The following is a 14,997-nucleotide window of genomic DNA, read 5'->3' as shown; positions in this document are numbered from 1 at the left end:
ATTACACATTACAGCAACATCAAAACTCCTATCACTATTACTGGCAAGAGGGTGTGACATATCCAGTAACCCCATCCTCCCCACAAATTAGTGAACCATTCAAACCATGAATTATCAGCACACTGAGGCTCTTTTATGGCCATCCACATATGGGCGATGATATTGGTCACATTATTACTGTAATCAGGAATGTAAAAACAACACGAAGTTCCCAACATCTTGTGTACCCCGCCCTTTTCGGCTGTAAGCATGTCTAGGACCAATCCTGAATGACAGCATCCCTTATTTGTTTCACTTCGTCATTAATCACGGTCAAAGCATTTTCAGTGCTATTAGCTACTGCTAAAACAGTCCAAGCTAACCCACTGATTTTGTTAAGTGCTGCAGTCGTACCTCCACCTAAGAAACTTGACCACCCCACATTTGCCCCAGGCGTTGTCCAAGGATCAGATAAAACATACCCATCATATTTGTCTGGCTTTCGTTTTACTCTACCTCTGGAATGTTCAGTGTCTCTTGGCAAATACACAGAGGTGTCCACATTTATTAGTGCTGGGTAACAGCACCCTGCCCACCCCTGTTGTGGGAGATAATGGTGTGCTCTGTCACCGCACACCCATACCGCTGCTGGGAAAGTGTAATTTGATCTGTTGAATGGGCATTCAAAATACACAGGTTTGTTACCGTATGTTGAAGAACAGGTCATCATTGTGACATTCCCAAGTGTCCGTTTGCGGCCCTCTATCAGAGGGTTCATCCAGCCCGCTGTGTTTGTTGAATATCTCATGCAGTCGAACATAATAGTCCTGGACTGACTCTTCCCTTTCTGACAGCAATTGGCCATCTTTGCCGTGTCCACTCGTGGTGGGAATGCAATTTTCTTGGCTGTGGCCAGGTCTGTGACCGCCTGGCGATATGGGGCGTTGGAACCATCCTCCCAGTTTTTGTGTGCTCTCCATCGATCTTCCTGTGCCAGTTAGCTGCCCCCAGCTTCACCGCCAGCAGTCTACGTAGTTCTGACACAGTGAGGCTGAATTCTTGGCAGAACTCGATCAGTTCAGAGGAGAACTTGTCTCCTGAGTCCTCAGGGCTCGGCAGATGAGCCATCGCTTCCTTCATGTCGTTCACTGTCCATGGCCTGTAAAACATAGTTGGGCCCTCCGGTCCCGAAACTTCGATCATTGGAGCCAGAAGTTCTTCATCTTCTTTGCTTTGTTGCTGCCCTTGGTCTTGCTTCTGACCTTGAGATCTTGTCTGCACAGGGGTATGTCTGATGGAAGACTTGTATTTGGTTTCCCCCTGGGAGCTCTGGCCTCCCCCTGAAGATAAGGGAGAGCCCCCTCCTGAAGCTCCATCTTTGGCGACTTGTGGTAGTTGGTGTGGTCTTCTTGGTGGAGAGCAGTCAAGGTCAGGGTCCACTTTTAGGGCTTGCAGCTCAGCCGTGGCATAGTGATGATATGGGGGTGGTGATGCATGTGAACAGACAGAAACATCAGAGGTGTTAATAGGTGCACATGGGGCAGATGCCTCTTTTTCTTTGATTTGTGTGTCTCCCTCATCCCTAAACGGCAAATTTTTCTGCATTGACCTTCTTTCTCTTTCCTCTCCCTCTTCCACCTAACAATCAATAGTCCTCTTACAGGACACTCACACATGTCTGAAACAACAACCTCTTCGCTCATCATTCCACTCTTCTACAGACTCCCTAACGACCTTCAGTCTTGTAGCACTCAGCGTTCGCTCCCTAGGGAAATCATGATGTTTCATTAGCTTATATATGTCTCTCATACACTTGTTGCCATACAACTTTCTCATCTGACGGAAAACCGGTGTATCATATCATATTTTTCACAGCTGCTAGTTTTACTCTGAGATTTTCCCATGGTGATTTACTCTGTGTCTGTGGTATTCTTTTTGTGCGCCTAAGTAGTCTATTGGACGTCTCCAATAGACCAGATTTTTCCCTAAAATCGGAGCTCTAGGACTGACTCCCGGGGTAACCTCGGGTTCACTGCCCCATCAGTACACACCCCAAAAACCCATTTGTGCGGAAGATCTAGGAATGGAATCGATCCAGTCCGCACCCCACAGAACCTCGAGTTTAATTACACATCAAACTCACTACTCCACCACAGACTCAGGTCATCAGCATGGTTTAATCTCTCAATTTCCACAATTAATAATTTTTCTAAGACCAATTTATGTTTGTCTCTTACCCAGTTCTCTCAATGCCACTTGAGCTCTTTTACAATTCCAGTGGTGTCCCTCCCGGTCCCTGGCGGTCGGCCCCTCTCTCTCAAGTTTACGACGTAGGGCTGGAACTGCTCAGTCCAAGTGGCCAAACACCTTCCGCTCTCGGGTCCAAAAGGCACATCCAAGGAATTCCACTTCTGACACCAAATTGTTGTGGCAAATAAACAATAAACAATTTTGAATAAGAGACAAATGTTCAATCAATGATTATAATGGTTTATTTCTTGCAAGAAAGGCTCACAGTCACACAGTCAGGAGAATGAGAATGCGTGCCCAGAGAGGAGGCTCTCTCCATCTTTATATCTCTGCTACTCATAACATAGATAACATAGGGCCATAGCCCAGGCTCTTAGCCAAATGAACCTTTCTCTGCCTTATTAGGAAACTACATGATTTATTATAGGGAAAGATCATTAATATGAATAAAATAATGAATAAAAAACAATTTCCATAACATAACGCATAATGCATTACAAGTAACGTGCATTATGTTATGAGATTACTTTTTGATGTAATGCATAAAGTAACGCATTAAAAGTAATGTGCATTATTATATGAGATTACTTTTTGATGTAACAGGTAAAGTAACGCATTACAAGTAAGTAACATGCATTATGTTATCAGATTACATTTTGATGTAACGCGTAAAGTAACACACTGTCAGGAAATACCAGAGACTACGACAGCAAGATGGTGAGTATAACACAGGTTTATTTTTGCAGCGTGGCAGAAACGGAACAGGCAGGTAAACAAACCAGATATGTCAGATGAGTCTTTTTCTGTGTTGAAGCTCGTGGATACGTGATGTGATGGTGAAGAGTACTCACTTCCAGGGATCATCCAAAACAGGTAAGGATACAGGAAAGGGAAGTGGCTTCCTGGCAGAGAAATGAAGCCTTGGAGAAACACATAATTGCATAATCAGATTACTTTATGATGTAACTGCAAGTTACATTCTAATAACTCAAATAGATTTATTTACTGCCAAAAACTTTCAGAGAGAAGTATTTTCAAGAACAACAGTCACAGTAATATTATGAATTGTAGCTGAAATAAAGCTAGTGATGCATGATAATCAGAATTTCCTCCAAATCTAAAATCAATACTTGGAAGATTTAACAATGATATGACTCTTTAGATGTTACTTAATGCAACAACATTTTTTTTTTTTTTACCTGCAAAAGTCTCTTTGGATAGAAGGAATGAATGGATATTCTGAAGCAACTAGGCATTTCTGTTTCTTGGTTTGGAGAAGCAAAAGTCCACATACAAAGGCTTGCCACTGGGTGGCAGTGAACAGGATGATCCACTAAGGTCCTCTGTAGGGGTTGATGTACAACTATGCCATCAAAACCCATGCATTCACAAGAAAATGGCTTTTTGAATAGCTGTCCACTGTAGTGACCTCTATACGTGAAAGGGTTAAATTATTCAAGTGCAAAGGATTATGGGTATTCCCACCAGCCACAATGCTTCTCCAATGAGCGTGCTTAGTAATTGTTGTGGTTCAATTCTTTTCAGGGAAATGACTTCAGAGATTTTCGATACCAGAAATATTAGACTTAATTAACAAACAAAGCCGAGTGCCCTTCTGCAGAAAGACGCCTGCAGAAAGACCCTCCAGAAAGATTGTCCAGCAAACGTATATACCTTCTCCTTGTCCCAAAGATGGTAATACATTCTATAGGTATTTTGAGAAATAGTTTGTACCATGTGACTTTACTGAAATAGAATTCTCTGCTGTAACAACACAGCTCTCAGGTTCCAAAGTCAATTCAAAAGTCACCCCCAGACAGAAAGGAAATAATAGTGTACAAAAAATAGAATTATGACCAGTGTTTTTGTTTTGCAAGCAAAAATAATAATTCTTTTTCTTTGCCAGAGAATAATTCTATCATGCTTTTAGCCCTATAGTTGTCTAATATAATAGCCCTCACTATTCCAAATCCAGCCTCAGTTTTAACTATTTGGTGAGTTGAGCACCCATTTCTCTGTATTTTCTTTTTCTTATAGAGCTGAACTTGTACCTATTGAAAAAGCAGAGAGGGTTAGTTTAGCAGAGAATATAAAGAATTGCTCTGAGACCAGTGAATAATCAGAATAAATGAAGTTAATATAATAATTAACCAAATTTGATGCAGTCTCTAGAGTGATCATAAGGTTTGTCACACCTGTGGTGCCGTAAGGGTCACACTGTTAGACTTTGCCGCAATTTTACAGTTACTTACCGCAAAAAAGCCCAGTAAAATACCACTTATATTATTTACGGTTAACTACTGTAATATGCACTGCATTATGGGTATTTCTTATTTTTACTGAAATTTACAGTAACTTACTGTATATGGAATTTACAGTACTTTACTGTTTACGCAAAAGCAGTAGTGCTACTGTAAATGATTTTTTGAAGTTTGTATATGCATATTGTATTTATGTTTTAGGCATTAAAATATCATATAATAATGTTTTATATTGATCTCATGTTTATTAAAAGATTTAAACTGACTGTTATAATATTGCTGGATCTCATGCTGCAGTAACACAGGGTTTGTGATGTGAAAATATTAATGGAACAACACAATTGTTAGATTATAAAAATCTCAGTGAATCAGGCTGTTTCATGATGATTATAAAACCATCAACAGGTAACCATCATCACCTGATCTCATTTCACTTTAGCTTTCTTTGCTGCTGCAAATGTGTTTGACAAACACACTGTCACAGTGGCCAAAAAAAACAAAAGATATAATAAGAGTTAAGAGCCCAACTTATGAAAACACTGATCACTGTTATGGTGACTTCAAATGAAACACATTAGAGTTAAACCTCTGTTAATTCTCAATAAGAACTTCTGTAGACGTCTGACAGAAATAAAGTCAGTCTGGTTAGTAATAAGTGAAGCTGGTAATGCTGTTTGTGGAGTTGTTTAATCCTCCTCTGCTGAGATCTTCACAGATTTAATGTCTTCTTTTCTCTTCAGTTGATTTCATCTAAGACTGTGGCTGAAGTCAGTTGTAGTTCTTGTGTTTCTGCTCGTCTCTTTTTCTGTTCTCGTCTTTCCTTCAGTGATTCTGCTTGTTAACAGGCTTATTAAGGCTGAAATGACTCCATATTTAATATACACAGGTTTTGTGGCTCAGATAAGGTCCAGTTCTGGTTTATTTCTTTGCTCGTGGCTGATATGTGGCATTGCTATGGCCTGCTTGTGGCCCAGATCTGGCAAACAGGAGTGGTGCGCCCAAGTGCCATCATTCCACGCTGCATGTGGGCCAGATCCGCATTCCACAAGTGCCAGATGTGGGCCGGATCTGGGCCGAAACAATGTTGCTATCTGGGTGTCATCATTATCTTAATCCCCACCAATGTCAATGTCACTTTCCATTACATCATTCTGCTCTCTGTTGTCACAATCCAGTTTGCATAGGTCTGTACACTTAAGAGCATTAGCTAGACAGGTACACTTTGGAAGAGTGCATGAGTGTGTACATTTGCACGATATGAAGGCAAGTACTGCCTCTGGAGCTGCTGGGCCAATCATCCAGTCCACCTCCAGGTCGCCATTCTTAATCCACCCCTCTGGGTCCTCTTCAGTGCAATGTATTAAACACTTGTTTTAAATTTTAGGCCGTTTCTTTTGAGGAGATCTCTCTGAGCCTTATACATATTTCTGCAAGCAGTAAATTAATTTGATGTTTATTGTCTGCCTTCAGGAGTGTAATATAGTAAATGTCTGCTTATGTGTGTTTCTGCATATGTGTGTGCATCTATTATAAAGATATCTCAAGCACCAGTACATGGACAGTCAACAAATGTACAATTTGGGCAATTAGCATTCACTTCACTTGTTGTTTAGTTATCCATGGTAATTAGCATACAATGAATTGACTTGATAGATTAATCAATAATTGTATAATATATTGTTACATGGAAGCATATACTGACTGGTCTTCAGTTTAAAACAATGAGTGAAAGCTGTACACCACTATGTTTTATGCAGAAAAATAATCATAATAACTATATTATTGAAACAAGTTAAAGCTTTGACAATATTCCAACCTAGATATCACGAAGTATAAATGTTTTGGTACCAAAAATAATGAATTAAAGAAATTCATCACTTTACGTGGAATTCGACAAATTTTGGGAGGGTCATACATAAAATTGGTGATTTTTGTACCTTAAGCTACCCACTAAGAATTGCTATCATGCATTTTTGTGGTCCAGGGACATCCCTCTGTTGAATAAAAAAGAGCAACATTGGTGCCCTCTTATGATACTAATTTCTGAAATTTGGGGGTCTGCCTCACGGACTAATATTGGCGAAACAGATTTGCCAAACCAAACGCTCCAGTGCATTATTTGTGCTTATTTGTTTTCGCGCTCTGGAGAACGCATGAGCTTTTATTCAGTGCCGAATTATGCAGGCTCGCGAAAACTCTCATTAACAAAGGGTAGACACGATGTAAGAGATGTGACAGCTACGTATAAATGCTGGATTCACTCTGCACAGGACCGAATATGACATGTTAAAATAGTAAGGCATTTAAAGCAATGTAAAGGCAGACTAATTGAAAAATATTCATTGCAAAATATATTTGTTTTTAATTCTATGCCAATTATTGGTAAAACTGTCATCTGATTGTGTAATTGATAAATCTAGCAGTCATCCTAGATCTGTCATTTATCATGTTCATAACATATAGGCTAGTCATTTGCCAAGAATCATTGCTGAAAAATAATGTTTCTTCTATTTCTCTCTTTTCCCTGTGTCAACAGGAGCTAACTACAGCCCAAAAGCTCTTTTAAGAGCCTCAGCACTGAGGCTTTGTAAGTATGTTTTGACTAAGTTAACTATCAGATGCATTATGTGATTAACATATTGTAATGCAGAACTTGCAGAATAACTTTTTTTAGGAGCACTTGTGTGAATCAAGAAACATTTCTGATTACTTTCAGTTGTACACTTCTTTTTCAGGATTCTTTGAATAGAAAGTTCAAAAGAACAGCATTTATCTGAAATAGAAAGCACTACTGTTCAGTCAGTATTTTTTTATTTTATTTTTTTTGGTTGTTGAATGAAATTAATACTTTAATTCGGCAAGGATGCATTAAATTGACCTAAAGTGACAACATTTGTAATGTTACAAAAGCTTTCTATTTCAGATTTAAGTTTGAAGGGTCATAAAGTTACTCAGTGTACCTTTAACGTAATTGTACATTCAGGCAATTAATAGAGTTCCCTAACAAGGGATATGCAATAAAGCTATACTATTTAAACTAACTCGACTGGTAATAACTGCTGTTGCACAAGTTGATTCCTCGTCTATGAACAAATTTAGATTAAATAAACTCATGACCATTTCTCACACATTTTCTCTGTTTTTTCTTTTTTCTTTTTTTTTCAGATCAGCCATCAGTGGTTTACCGTATGGAGGCCAGTCAAGACCAACTGGGATGCTTTTTCATGCTTCATGCTTTTTTTGCGTATTGTCATGATCCCTGCTTTGATTTGTTATGAATTCAGTTCTCTTTTTGCATCCTCCTTTTGATTCTAAACTGAACTCAAATGGCACTGCGAATTGGGTAAGAGACAAACATAAATTACTTAATTGTGGAAATTGAGAGATGAAACCATGCTGATGACCTGAGTCTGTGGTGGAGTAGTGAGTTTGACGTGTAATTAAACTCGAGGTTCTGTGGGGTGCGGACTGGATCGATTCCACTCCTAGAGCTTCCGGACAAATCTTTGGGGTGTGGACTGATGGGGCAGTGAACCCGAGGTTACCCCGTGAGTCAGTCCTAGAGCTTCTCATGGACGATTTTAGGGAAAACAATTTTTTTTCTTAGGCGTGCCGCAAGAACACCACAGACACAGTGTAATCACCATGGGAAAATCTCAGAGTAAAACTGGGAGTTGTGAAAAATATGATACACCAGTGTATTGCCAGATGAGAAGTTTATCTATGTATTATCTTTTTACTCTTTTAATTCATTTTATAACTGTACTGTACATCTTTTTTAATTGTTTTTATAACTGTTTTAAAGTGCCCCTAGTATGCTATTTACTACAACACTTAACTACAACAGGTTTACGTGCATCAAAGGTAAAAAAAAAAAAAAACTGTTTAATTTTCTCATAATATACATTTGCAGATCACCACATTTTTTCAAAGATTCTTAAACGGCTCGTCAGATGAATCAATCTCTCTAAATCACTTCTTTCCACATGCTACTGGCCAGACAGCTCAGTCTGTTGTGATTGGTTTACTGCGTACAGCGCGTGCATATGCTTCAGTTATTGTGTGCGAGAGAGATCTCAGGACTGGTAGGAGCATATTGTGGCGAGCTTTAACGAGAAGCAGTGGGTCCGAAATTTTAGGATGAGCAAGCCAACCTTTGATATGTTGTGTCAATGTTTGTCCACATTCCTCTCCTACGACGACACAACGCTTCGACAGGCCATCCGTCCCTTTGCGGATGCGCATCGGGGTTGCTCTTGTCGGAGAGTTAGGAGAAGTAACCTAATGCCTCAGAAAATTCGATCAGCCTGTTTACATGACAGTCGCATTGGCACATATCAAATTTATATCTGATTTATTTCCACATATGAATGAGGCCTGAAACCGATCTCAAAATATCTGAATGCATGTGTTTTTTGTTTTTTTTCCTGTTTACACTATCATAGAACACATCCGGTCCGTGTCACATATGAGCAAAAAATCAGAATTGGGTTACATTTCACTTGTAAACGAGGCCTTTTGTAAACGAGCTGTTACACACTACATGAAAGGTCATTTTCAAAAATCCATAATAAGGGCACTTTAATTTTCCTTGCTTTTATTTTGTGATTAATTCAATTCCTTACTGTGTAAAGCACTTTTAATTGCAAAAGTGTATCACATGCTATATAAATAAAGCTGCCTTGCCTAATGTTGCATCACAATAAATAAAATGGATGTAATTGATTGTGAGAGTGAATAAAGAATATGCTGATGTACATGGACTCAAGTCGCTTTTTTGGAATTTATTAAATTCAATAGCATTCATGTAAAATATAAATAATAAAATAGTGTAAAATGGGCATAATACCGTAAAATGAAATTGCGGTAAGGGCAAGCTACTGTAAAGGGGAACTTACGGTAACTTACTGGCAATAGTGCTGCCAGTAAGTTACCGCAAAAATGCGATAAAATGTCTAACAGTGCAGTTCTTCTGTTTTTAGCTGTGTCACTCAAAGGCCATTGCAGAGTGGAATATAGGCTCTGTTGTTTCTCTGTCTCTTCTCAGTTTGGGCTTTTGATCAATCCTGTAACAGTTTTGCATCTCAGGATTTCTTTTTTGTTTTCAGGAAAAGTCTCAAGTGAAAGATTCACCTTTTCCAGTCTTTGCATTAACTCAGTCTTTCTGAGTCTTTTTGAACTTCAGGAGGGGAGCGGAGAACCCCTCACCCACTTTTCTCTTCTTCTCTCTGCGTTCGTGTCTTTGCCCTTTGCCCTCTTGTTGCTTCCACAGGACACTGAAGCCATCTGCAATTTGAACACTCAGAGATCTGCATGAATCAAATTGAACTTTTACATATAAGCTATTAGTTCTTTATCTACATTCCACTTTTTTTAACCTGCATCTTTTCACTAGTTCTTTTATATAAAAGTCTCACTGGTTGACCATAGCAGTTCCCTTATTCTATTACTAAGCAGTTCTTCATTCCAAGAAAGAGCAATATCAGCAATAATTCTAACTTTGATTATCTGAGAATAATACAGTTGAATAATTTCCCCTATTCTAAAATCAGACTTCAATCTTTCTTCTGCATGCTGTGTTCACAATAATCTAGTATGTTTCTCAACAATCATCAAGGAATTATATTGAAATAAGACCTAGCTTCTTCTGTGTTCATGCTATTCTTGTATCCTCATGGCTCACTTACAAGAAAACACAGAATAAATAATTGATATCCTTATCAATACGCTTGTCATCCATCCAGGCCCTCTTGACAAGTAACACAAAACTTATCAGTGAATTCAAATCCTCTGTGTTCATGCTTTTTGCTCATCATCCTTCAAGGCCCTCTTGATGAACAAACACAGAACTATACGTACGTACGTCAAAACTCTTAGCGCTAGATCAGCATCACCAGTAGTTATAGAATCCACTCAGGATTAAACAAGCACTGACAAACACTATCGGGAGCTCCCCCGCGCTATTACCAACTACTTGACATTTACAAAGACAATGCATGCAATTATTTCTGGTATCAAACATCTCACTTTTTAAGTTCTTTAAATTTGGAGAAGCTTTTTCTTACCACATCCGGGCCACTGGTGACTAACACACACCTTATTCAAAAGCAAAAACTGCTCACCTCAAAGTACAGCGGCCACTGTTGTCTGTGTCAGTCACCAGCGATCCCTTCGTGGCTCCTTCAGCTCCTAAGGCACGGCCCACGTTGGGCGCCATTTGTTGTGGTTCAGTTCTTTTCAGGGAAATGACTTCAGAGATTTTCGATACCAGAAATATTAGACTTTATTAACAAACAAAGCCGAGTGTTCTTCTGCAGAAAGACCCTCCAGAAAGATTGTCCAGCAAACGTATATACCTTCTCCTTGTCCCAAAGATGGTAATACATTCTATAGGTATTTTGAGAAATAGTTTGTACCATGTGACTTTACTGAAATAGAATTCTCTGCTGTAACAACACAGCTCTCAGGTTCCAAAGTCAATTCAAAAGTCACCCCCAGACAGAAAGGAAATAATAGTGTACAAAAAATAGTTAAATGACTTATTTTCTAAATAATACAATTTTCAACATAATACTGTAAATGCAACAATGTGAGGTTTAAAGTGCTTAGCCTTTATAGCTTTACAAAAGCAAACTCAAACTGTCCACTCGACAGAAGTCTGGCAGAACAGATAAAAGCGTCTTTACATGTGGTACTTAAAGTGCTTAATCAGAGTGTGTAGTGGCAAACAGTTTGTGCTTAACATCCTTTCCCTTGTAATATCAAAATTGTGTTTAAAGGGGATCTTTTATGTGGTGTTTGAACATAAATGCATGTTTGCAGTGTGTGTACATAACCACCCTAATGATACAATTTCTTTTTTTAAATCCCCATAAATCATAAGCAGTGTCTCAGAACAAGCCGTTCGCAGATTCTGGGAAAAGTGACATCACTTTGCACAGGCCCCTCCCACGACTGTTGACTGACACTGCTGTATTAGCATAGCCCCGCCCTGAGTGAGCTGGGCACAGTCCGCCATTGTTTCGCTGCTGTGGACAAGAATGTCTCCTAAGCGATTGAGGTGTTTTGTTGTTGGATTAAAGAATGCACATAGCAGTCTTCATGTACTCCCGTCGCTGAGTTTTTCATGTGCGACGGAGGAGTTTTGCACCGTGAATCGACAGAGAACGAGATGATGCACGTCCATTTTTCCCGCATCTGTTTTAAAAGCCTCGTCACATACATGCGTAATGACGTCGTTACCAAAGCAACCCATGCAGATAGAGTGATTATTTCTGGACACACAAATCTTATTTCATCACTCGCAATTAATAGAGCAGACAGTCTCCCTGAAAAGAAAAATCAGATTAGCCTGCAGTCTGAAAATAGCCTTAGACATTTTATAATGGGTTTATGTGAATTGTTATGTGAAGTTCATTACAATTAAAAGATAAAAGCATCAGTATTGATGTATTATAGGCTATCAGTGATACTGGCCTTTCTCAGGGCAATCCTTTAAAAAGATGCCATTAAACAAACATTTTAAATACTGTCTTTATGTTGTTTCCACATTAATTTGGAGATTTGATGTGAAAATATATTTTGGATTACAAATTTTAAGATTAGGTATGATTATTCATAATTAATTATAGAAATCATTCTATTTTATTTATTGATTTATTTTAAGGTGTGATTTATTCACAGTTCCTGCCCTTGCCCCTGGGGGACCATTATAGCTTTATTGGGCTCTAATGCATATTTAACACATCAATCTCTTGTCATGTCGGCGCTCAGAGGCTCGAGGAATGAGCTCTTCATACACTGCTGTCAATGAGCAATATATGATGAAGGAGCCCTGAACACCCCACCCCCCCACCCCCACCCCCCCACCCCCACCCCCCCTCGCTCCCTCGCTCCCTCCTCTCTCGCTCCTCTCTCCCTCTCTCCCTCCTCTCTCCCCCCCCCACCCCCCCTCGCTCCCTCCTCTCTCCCTCCTCTCTCCCTCTCTCCCTCCTCTCTCTCCCCCCCCCACCCCCCCTCGCTCCCTCCTCTCTCCCTCCTCTCTCCCTCTCTCCCTCCTCCCCCCCCCCCCCCCCCCTCTCATACCACAACAAATGAGCAATAAGCCAAAAAATACTGAAGAATATCCAAAACAATGTAAAAATATTTTGTATATGTTCATATATGGGAGATTTGAAGTGGGAGTGCTTAATATAATCTCCAAGCTTAAAGTTATCATTACTATCCTCTTTTCTTATAGTAAAGCTTTATCCTGCAGCAATAAAGAGACCTCATAACCTCTAACAATGCCAAAGAGCAATGCTGTCTGAAAGTGAATGGAGGATGGATGATTTATATAATTTTGTCCATGCCACATATGAACACAATTATTCAAAACAAATGCAATATGCAGATAGAGGCGAGTGCTTCTAAACCAGAGCATAATCGTGCTGCTGATTCAGCTGGACACTGCATGTCAAACCTCTTAAAGCACTGAACTTACCAATGTGTGTCATTCAAAAAAACTGCAGTCTTCATTTATTTATTTATTTATTTACATGTATTATTATTTGTATTGCCTTTGCTACCTTTAAGGTTCAGCTGAAATGTTTGAACTGATAGTTGTTTAATGATTTAAATTTACATGATTTTTTTTTAAATTTACATGATATTTTTTACAATTTGCATGATGTGTTAGATTTAGAAAGTCTAAGTGTGTTATGTTTACATTTGCATAAATTTGCGTAATTGTAGCAGTGCCACTGATCCACGTTAGGATTTATTTACCCTCAATTCTCGCTGAATTCATTAACTACGGAATAGGCCAGTTGTTGGCGACAATGTACGATATGATTCGTATAAATATGCTAATTTATCGAGAGAAAAAAGCTGCTCCACTCCTGAGCTGGATCGAGGGCAGATCGCAGGAAAGCGTAGGAATGAGATTGTAGAAATTCACAGATTTCTCTTCTTCTGCTCTCTTTCCATTCTTTTATCTCGGACTCTACACTCCTGACTCCACACTTACTGCTGTCAGTAACACATGTCAGTTCTGAAGGAATGCGTTTTCCTGACGAATGTGAGCGGAATCCCTGAAGAGTGTGAAGACAGGAGGAGGCTGGAGCGAGGCGGGGCAGGAGGAGTGTGTACACACACAGCCTGTGTTCTCACTGAGGTAGTCTTCCTTCAGTGTGACTGTAGATGTGCTCGGAGCACCGGATTATCCACACAACACACACCACACAACGCACAACGCAGAACGCGCTCCCGACGCGTCACATCCTCACCAAAGCGCATGAGAGAAACCGAGCAAAGAGTGAAGAAAACAGCGACATTCACCCGTTCCTGAGTCTTCCAGTTCGACAGGTGAGTGAGAGCTGTTCAGGCGGTGTGTGTGTGTGTGATCCATAGTGGTAGATGTAAATATGTCATTCATAGATACTTGCATTAACATTTATTAATGCGCTCAGTATATTTGAAATATGTCATTGCATCTTTCTTTCTTTCTTTCTTTCTTTCTGGATTAAGCACACAATCATAAGAAAACTGGTCCCACTTTATAGTAGGCTAAGTGTCTTTAACTACAATGTAATTACATTTAAATGAATAATTTGCTATGATACACTTGTTGTGGACATACATGTATTTAAAATTGTACTTATATATAAAAATACCTGCGTGTAATTACATCTGTAATTAATTTCTGTAATTACATCTATAATGACACTGTTAAGCCTTAAACCCACACATACCTGTGCTAATCGTACCTGTATCCTCCTCAATAACAGCACATGTGATTTACTACTGTATGATCTACAACAACACAATAAATACATTTAACTTAATAATATGAAGTAGTTAAAGACACCTAATATAGTGTTAAAAAATCAGCAACTAAATGTTTAACTAAATGAGAGTGTCATCATTAATTGTGCTCACGTACATTCAACTGTTGTCAAATGTGCATTTTACTCGAGATATCTGCATTCTCTGCAAAACTCCTGTAACTGTTAACTTAATAGTAATAATAAGAAGAAGAAAGAGAAATGTCAGGTTATCCAGCAGGATCTGGGCTCATTCAGTGTTGGTTTTTAAATCCTGCTTTATTTATTTCTGACTAGGACCGCTTGACTAATGTGTGATTTTAAGAGAAGTGTGAGAGAGCCTTCATGCAAATAATCCATTATGTTCATTCTGGTGGAGATCAAAAGGCTCCAGAGTGGCAAAACGTTCAGTACAAGTCCTCCATTCATTGTGTGTGCGAGTGTGTGTGAGTGAGTGAATGAGTGAGTGAGTGTGTGTGTGTATAGATGCATAATGTGTGCAAATGTGTTTATGCTGTACCTCCAGTGATTCACATTATTTTTATTATAACCAATCAGCTACACAGACAGAATAAAACGATTTTTGAAAGTACCTTTATTTTAGCTTCATATCTGCAGGTTGTGTCATACTTTGATTTGGCAACACGATGGATTATGAAGCGTTGTGTGCCTGATTTCCTCCCCCACTCGTGTCACATCGGTGC

At 39.2% G+C, this 14,997-nt stretch overlaps 1 protein-coding gene across 2 annotated transcripts in view; it reads left to right on the top strand.

Moving 5' to 3' along the window:
- Positions 1-13,451: 13,451 nt before the first annotated feature.
- slc1a2b (solute carrier family 1 member 2b) overlaps positions 13,452-14,997 on the top strand; it is a 50,281-nt gene continuing 48,735 nt past the window's right edge. The window contains exon 1 of one of the 2 annotated variants that reach the window (XM_084094933.1): positions 13,452-13,835. The gene's annotated coding sequence lies outside the window, so the exon portion shown is untranslated. The remainder of the gene's footprint in view (positions 13,836-14,997) is intronic. The other variant, XM_084094932.1, reaches the window with a different exon arrangement.

Source organism: Abramis brama, assembly GCF_963993115.1.
Source record: "Abramis brama genome assembly, chromosome: 20".
NCBI classification, from domain to species: Eukaryota; Metazoa; Chordata; class Actinopteri; order Cypriniformes; family Leuciscidae; genus Abramis; species Abramis brama.
The sequence above is the reverse complement of the archived record's forward strand: the minus strand, read 5'-3'. Positions and strand labels throughout refer to the sequence as shown.